Source organism: Triticum dicoccoides, chromosome 5B (genome assembly GCF_002162155.2).
Source record: "Triticum dicoccoides isolate Atlit2015 ecotype Zavitan chromosome 5B, WEW_v2.0, whole genome shotgun sequence".
In the NCBI taxonomy this organism is placed as follows: domain Eukaryota; kingdom Viridiplantae; phylum Streptophyta; class Magnoliopsida; order Poales; family Poaceae; genus Triticum; species Triticum dicoccoides.
This window is the reverse complement of record NC_041389.1, coordinates 537,558,768-537,567,353: the sequence shown is the minus strand read 5'-3', so window position 1 is coordinate 537,567,353 and position 8,586 is coordinate 537,558,768. Positions and strand designations below refer to the sequence as shown.

The following is an 8,586-nucleotide window of genomic DNA, read 5'->3' as shown; positions in this document are numbered from 1 at the left end:
CTCCAGGTCCATTCTTTCTCCTTCATCTTCGCTATCATCGTGGTCATACTCATCATCATCCTCATCATCGGTATCTTAATTTGGAGATCGAGAGGTAAAAATGAGCAATAAGAGATTGATTAGTGCCCAGATATTATCAGGAAGCATGTGCATGAATATAGGCGCAGGAGTGCGGAGAAGAGTAAAAAAACAACACTAGCCAGATTCACTCATTGGTTAGTATCATGTGTTGTTTTGGTAGTTTGTACCTTCTGGTTTCTCTGGATACATATAAATGTCAATGCTTGGATGTCTAGGTTGGGCGTTCATTGCATTTTTCACTGCGGCATATGCTTTGGCAGCTTCCATATTGGTGACCCCATCCCAATGGATTTCAACTAATGCACTCTGAAGTGAAAGCAGGTTACCCAGGCCGATCTCAAACAGATCGTTGTTACCATCTTCTATGGCCACGCGCACGCCCAGGTTGAATCGGACGAGTTCGGCATTTAGCAAAGCTCCTTGTCGGAAGACTAACTGAGTGGCTGGCTCACAATGCATTCCAAAGGCTATCACACAACAGAACTCATCTGAACCGATGACAAGCAGCCTTTCTGTTTGGTGTGCTCCATACTAAGAGATGTATAAGAGCTGGCAACCTCTCAAGGATTTGCACATCCTCCTGCCTAACTTCCTTGACTATGATGTCGAACTTAGATAGGTTTGATAGCTGTGCGGGGCCACTTCTCATTATCCACACTGGCAATGAAGAGCATGTGATGTGGTCTGAGCTGAACGCAAATTTGCGGAGACATCGAGGGGGTTCCCAGTGTCCCCCCCAAGAGATCCAAGTATTGTACATCGTCACATGTAATACTTAGACTTTGGATATCATGCAGTTTGAATATAGTCTCCACAAAAGTTTCCTCTACCTCGAGGCTCCAAGCAAGGAAGTGAATGTCGAGCTCCCTCAGCCTTGCTAGGTTGCCAAGCTCTTGCGCAGTGCTCGGGGAGGCATAAATGGTCTCCAATACTTCCAATGAAGTCAGGTTACCCAACACACCAGGGGGCCAATAGCAGCGAAATAAAACCTTTATGGACATTAGCTGTCTTAGCTTCCACATGGATGACGGCAACACTCTCATCTCAAAATTGCAGTCTAAATCTAGGTAAAGTTTCTCTGGAGCTCGAGCTACATGGTACCTGTTATCATATCCGTCTGTTTCGCATTGAGATCTGTGCGACTAAGGCATCATGTGCCCACATTCTGACATTGTCAGCGTAATTAGCAGGGTCTCTCTCCTGCATGCAGAACAAACCGCGCACTCTCTCCCCTGACACCTCTCCTGACATTTGCATGCAGCACAAACGCATTCTTTCTGTACACTGACATTTGCATGCAAGATTCTCTCTCTCTCTCCTATTTCTTTACTCCATGAGCACTGACGCACTGCAGCACAAACACACAATCTCTTCTGACATTTGCATGCAAGACATACTCTCTCTCCTGACATTTGTATGCAAGACACACTTTTTCTTTATCTTTTCATGTAGCATGACACTCTTGCAGTGAGCAACCGAGCAAGCACCGAGTCAACTCAGCCAGAGGCACCTAACACGTGCTACAGGAACTTGTCCTGCCAGAGATACCGACAAGACTTGTGCCAGGCCAAGTTTAGAGTATTAAGCGTTGATCGTTTTGACAGCGTTGCAGATTTTCAAACTCCTGCACAAATCTCGATGCAACATAGTCCATTCTGAACGGCCCTGATATAGGGTACCACGTAGCTCAGCCTACAGAAAACCGTGCTCCTAAATCTAACACTTGTAGAAACTGTAGATTTCCTATTTCCTCCGGGATTTCAGAGATACCAGTTCTTTCTAGACCTAGGTACCTCAGGTGAAATAAGTACCCGATATCCCTCACCTTAGGCTGAGAGTTAAGTGCCCCAATACGGCATCGATGTAAGTCCAACACACGTAAAACACCAAAGCTAGATATAGCCGGCATGATAGTCATGGCTGGTGGAAAGACAGTGATGGACCTTACTTGTGATATACTCATTGAATTAGCAAGAAGTGTAGTTTCTTGATCTTCCTCAATATTTTGGAGGGACAATCTACGGATATTGTTCTGAGAACTAGTGATATCCTTATTACTTTCCAATATTTTCAAAAACTTTGATTCAGCTGACAAGGAACGAATCAGATCAAGCACCATGTCATGCACTCGACAACTTTGTACTTCACGAAAACCATTAAATATTGGTATACTCATGTATCTGTTTATGAGCTCGTTAAAATAAGTTTCCCCAACTTCAAAGATACTAGTCTGGTGCTTTCCATGCTGCACAAATTTTTCGCAAATCCACTTCCATATCAGATCTTCTTTGTCCATCTCATGATCTTCAGGATACATGCATAAATATAATAGGCAAGTCTTCAGATCAAAAGGCAGATCATAGTAGCTAAACGATGGTATCCTCTACATTTCCTCCATACTTGCATCTTCTGTAAGTCCACGCCCAATTGAGTCTAGCAGAACTTGCCATTCAACTTTTGGCTTGATCTGATGACCAACAATGAGAAGACTATCTATAGTAAGGATAGCTAATGGTACACCGCCACATTTCTTCAAAATATCTCTAGATACTTCCTTAAGTTCACTAGGACATTTATTCTCACTTGAAAATATTCTTTTACAAAAGAGCCTTGTAGAGTCACTATCCGAGAGAGGTCCCATTTGATAAATAGAATCATGAGTTGAAGGACAACATGCTATGGATACACTTAATATGCGGGTTGTCGTGATTAGGCGACTGCCAAGATTGTTCATATTAGAGAAAGCCAACTTGATATCTTCCCATAGTTTTCCATCCCATATATCATCAATTACGACGAGATACCTGTACAAGTTGTGAGAGAACATTAATGAAATGTTGATGCACAGATCACAAGGGATAATAAAGTGCCATATAACACACACAAACTATGTACAAATAAGTACATATAAGGATGAAAACAAGGGGACACCAGATTCCAAACTCATCAATAATCTTGTTGACGATATATAGCATTATTATGAACTGAGAATCAGATGCTGTCAAAGCAAAAATAGGATTCAAAAAAGCATAAATTAGTAACAGATGGGTGGCATGTAGCAAACACACATGTAGTCACTGTTATGGAACTATAACTTGTATAATGACCTCAAATTACAATGCACTATATTTATCCAAAATGTCAAACCAAATAACCAAATGGTTATCAAATTCACAATCTGGTGGCTGCCAATAACGTATTCATAGTTAATCAGTACAGGGTAAATCTATAAGTAAGATTAGATTAGTCAAAACCACTAACATTTGAGCCAGTGTTCCAGGAAAATCTCAATTTCTTTATTTTTAAAAAAACACGGCCTAGAGCCAATAGAAAAGTTAATAATTAACAACCTCCATCAACAACAAAAAAAACTACAAATTGTACATCTACATGAATAATTGCAATATTATGCATGTCTTTATAGGAAACATATAAATTGTCAATTTGAAAAGATGCATCCGAGCATCGGAAAGTATTCTAAGCCATCTACTAGATAACCAATCATTATATAGCTGCTTCCATAGCATGCAAAAAAAAAACTTGTCACCAGGAACATTTGACCGTAACTGGGTGAGGGGCGCATACCTCTTGTCGTGAAGGAATTCCCGGATTTCTTCGATGAGTTGTCTTTCATCCAATACCATGAGATTCATATTAGTGTACATATTTTGTCTAGACCAATAAGGATGTCCCTGAAAATCTTCTTCATGTCAGGATTCTGACCAACCGGAACAAAACCCCGTGAATCAAAACCACCTTTGATCTTGTCATATACTGCTCTGACTAGAGTGGTCTTGCCCAATCCCCCGAATCCAACGACGGAGACTACTTTTGGTCTCTTGTTGGAGGGATCTTTATCTCCCAAAGACAATAACTTGAGAAGCTCTTGATCCCTCTTCCCATAGATGCCGACAAGCTGTGTAGCTTCAGTGTATAGAGCGCGGAGACGAGGATCGATAGTCGTCCCAGCTGTAGGCTTAGGCACAATATTATCGACTGTGTACCTGCGAGGGGAAGATGTACCCACTGAAAAATATCACAAGTGTTATCGTTCTAAATAGAAGTACATGCCGATAGTGACGATGTCTATCCCCCTCTCCCTCCACGAACCGAAAGTCACTGTGGTCAATCGGCCACAAAAATCATAGGTAGGTCCGTGCAATCGGGTACGCACCTGCCGCGCCTGTTGGCCACCTCTTGGACATCTTTGTTGATTTCCTTGATGGCGCTAGCTGTCCGACGACGCTCCTTGCCCTTGTTAAACAAGTTGGCCATCTTCTCCACAAGGTCCGTGAGCTTGTTGCCATCGGCAGCAGGTTTATTAGGGCCCTCGACACGCACGATGAACTTGTCAACGATGTCTTCTATGTCGTAGGAGTGATCCCTGACCTCGTCAGCCTAGAGCTTGACTTGCTCGTCGAGCTGGTGGCGCGGCACCTCTGCCACCTTGCAGAGTGCAGCGTGCATGCTCTTCATCTCTTCGATGAGAGATTCGACGCCTTTCTTGGCGTTCTTCTGCAGGTTGTACTCCTCCATGAGCAGCTGCCCCAGCTTGGGGAGCAGGCTGCCCATGGCGCCGGTCACCACCTGCATCGCTAGCTAGCTAGCTACACTGACTGATCTCTGGATGTAAGAACAGCTTAGCATCGACGATGAGCTGTGGTTGAGGGTGGTCGTGACTCTCTCTCTCAATATCCCTGTATGTTGATTGCTTGTGCATAAAAACTAATCAAAGAGAGGTGCATTATTGATCCCACCACTTTGCCCAGTTGTTCTCAACGCGTCTGGTGCACTTTGGGGCGGCAAAAAGGTGCCGCCCTAGCTAATAAATTAATCTTCACAAGACGACCTCAAGTCGCACTTTAGATAATCTTGTATTGTTCAGTAGGTGCATGCATGCGAACAAAGGCATCAAGACTGTGTGCTTAGTTTTGAAAGCTTCACCTAATATAAGTTACATGTATATACTCCCTCCGTCCTAAAATAAGTGTCTCAAACTTAGTGTAACTTTGTACTAGAGTAGTACAAAGTTGTGACACTTATTTTGGGACGGAGGGAGTACAACTGTATCAATTAGTGCCCGTCCCAAGGTCACATCATCTGAACCCAGCTAGCTACCATGGATCAGATCGAGTCATTGCCACGTACGAGTGACACTGCAATAAAATTGTTCTCCCAAGGTCAGATCTGACCTAGAAAGGAACAAGCTAATCTACTTTTAATTAGCACCAGACAGGGAGAGCAGTAGCTAGCACCAGCTTCCTAAGCTGTTAAACATTTTCACGAGGCTCCTTACCTATGAGGGTTCACAATGATCCACATCATCTGGATTAAATTGGGCGGTCAGATGTTAATTTAGCGGCGATGATCAACTGGCACTTGTAGAAAAACACCTATTAGTCCCGGTTCGTAAGGGCCTTTAGTCCTGGTTCATGAACCGGGACTAATGGATCGTTACTAATGCGTCCACCCATTAGTCCCGGTTCAAACACGAACCGGGACAGATGTGCCTCCACGTGGCCGGTCCGCCGAGCCCAGTCAGGGGGCCTTTGGTCCCGGTTGGTGGCACCAACCGGGACTAAAAGTCCATGTTTTTTTTAGAAAAGTGGCTGCTTTAGGGGTTTTGTGGGTTATTTTTAGGTTGTTATTAGCTAGCTAATAGAGAGAAGTGTCCTCTCTTATATCTTCGTCCTTGGTTTATCAACGCTGCTGCTATATATGTTCATTTCACCCGTTGATATAACATGCTCATGCATGCTTGCATCATACATCATATATATATATATATATATGATAACAAGTCCTACTAATATGCATCATCATACAACTTCTACTCGTTATTAATAATAAGTCATACGATCATCATCCTCATAGTCATCGAACCCAACCCTACACAATTGTTCTTAGCACATGATCATCAGTATCAGGTAGGACCTAAACACGTAAAATAGCATAAAACAATATAGCCCCTGACTCTCCATTATGAAGAATGGAGATCATCCTGTCTCCAATTCTTGCCCTTCGCTGCTTTTTGCTTCCAAGATGCTCCTTACGACTGTCCATACATTTTTTTCATTCTTTGATTGTAATGTCTCCACTTCTTTTAGAAACCCGGTATGGACAGTTGAGATTCGTAGGACGACCTGGTTGTATGTTCAAAACATGAAGGCTACCATGCTTATACATTAGATAAGGCACACAATCATTCGGGATTATCTGTTGAAAACATAGAAATAATTTCATAGTTAGCAATGATGTACTAGTTTTAGAAGTGTGCAAAAAGATGCACGGATGTTGTAATAGTAAAAAATAATCTTACCAGGGTATCTCCATGGTAGTTACCGTAGTTCAACACGTGCACTAGTGGCACGTATTGACCATAATGTTGAGGAGTTTGATTGTAAATATTGTAATTCTCAAGATCAGTACAAAATGCGACCAGATGATTTTTCTCCTAATAAGTTAATTCGGAGCCTTCGGTGTAGTAGGTTCTGTCTACCATCTTCCGCACATTCTTTGAAGAATGAAAATAAGCTGTCAATGGAGATAAGTTGTCAACTATATATTTTGAAATAAACAATATAAATTACTTAATAACTATGATAAGCTCACATGGGGGAAGAATTGGAGGCGTATCCACAAGGACCCAAATCGAAGGTCTCTCTTGCTCGATTGTGAGATCACCAAGATCCATGGTGACAAGCATACCCTCATCAAGACCATACATCTTGCAAAGTGCTTCCCAATTTTTGCAACCAAAATGGGTTACACTCTGAGCATTGTACACCTTTACTTGAAAATCCACACCATGATGAGTACTTAGGATAATTTTTTTGGTTTCAAAACTTTCATGGTCTTCAAAACCCATCCTCTCCAAGACATAGCGTTTTGCAAACCATGGGATAAGCTAGTCGAATTGGAAAAGATGAAAAATACACGTTAAAATAGTCGAAGTCGTGCTTAATTATGAAAAAAACTATTGTCGTCGTTGCGTACCGTATGAACATCGCAGGTCTCCTCGAGCTTAATGCTGAAGCGCCGATCTTCGTCCAGCTCAATGAACCTATCGCAGATACCTCGGTCGTCGTGGCACCAGTCGCACTCCCCCGGGCGGTTTTCGTCGTCCGATGAGTACGACATTTTCGGCCTATGTTCATAATTCAAATATTAAACTAGATCATTATTATTAATCACAGGTTGACTATCGATGATCGATGTACGTAGCTCCTCCTTTCATTCCCGAATGCATTATATACCAAATTGTCTAGCACACGGGAATGAAGGAGAACTTATCCAATATGAGCATTCAATAAGCAAAACCAAATCATAAAATAAGCAAAACCAAATCATAAAATAAAGTATAGTATTCAAATTAGCATGCATTCAATAATTATAAGCAAAAGTACATCATCTCTTGGTGTCCGTGCATCGTCGAATATTATCACTAATACAACTAGAACCGTAGCGCCCGACGGGTATCGACGCGGGCGGTGGACACCCAAAGATAAGGAACCATCACAGGATCATAGCTCCAGTGAGATACCTGAAGAACCTGCCAGGTATTGTCGAACCTTCCCTCCAATGCAACCATGTAGCGATGGACGTGCTCGTCCTCCTCGCTGACACGGTGACTTACCACCTCTGCAGTGTCCGGAAGCCTCACCACCATCACTGGCCCACGCGACCGCCACCAAACAAGGATCGGGTCAACAACGGGCTGCCTCCTCACCAACCTACGTCCCCCGGAAGGTAGCACCTCCCAATACCAGCCCGGCGGAGCCCAGTCCCGAACATGGCCCTGATCAAGCAGGCCTCCACCGCCGAGTCGACGACGACGAGGATGCGGGATAGGCATCGCCGACGTCGATGCGGGAACTACTTCTATATATAGTTAAATAAAGTAGTTTTATTAATTAAATCAACTATCTAGTTCAACTACTAAGCACTTACAATAAATAAATAAGTAGTACTTACTAAAAACAAACTACTTCTATATATAGTAAAATAAATTAGTTTATTAAATCAACTAGCTAGTTCAACTATATATAAACTACTTCTTATTTTTTTCCTTTTTCTAAGTACTATGAACAAAAAAATTATTAAAATTCTATGAACAAAATTAATTACACAATCTAAATATCACCAAAAAAATCTATTAACAATAATATCACCAAACATGCATATTCAATAATAATATCACCAAAAAATCTATTAACAGAAAAAAAATCTAACATAATATGAACAAATTAATTACTACACATCTAATCTAACCAAAAAAATATAACATAATATGAACAAATTAATTACTACACATCTAATCTAACAAAGAAAATCTAATCTAACAAAAAAATCTATGAACTACATATCTAAATTACTACACATCTAACCTAACAAAAAAAATCTATGAACTACAAAAAAATCTAACAAAAATAAAAAAATGCTCACGGCCGGCGACGGCGAGGGCGACGGCGAGGTGCGGAGCGGGGCGGCGACGGCGTCGAGGCG

General features: G+C 41.9%; 1 pseudogene; it reads right to left on the bottom strand.

Annotated features, from left to right (window-relative positions):
- Positions 1-1,125: 1,125 nt before the first annotated feature.
- LOC119311413 lies at positions 1,126-4,755 on the bottom strand (annotated as a pseudogene).
- Between the last annotated feature and the right edge of the window lie 3,831 nt (positions 4,756-8,586).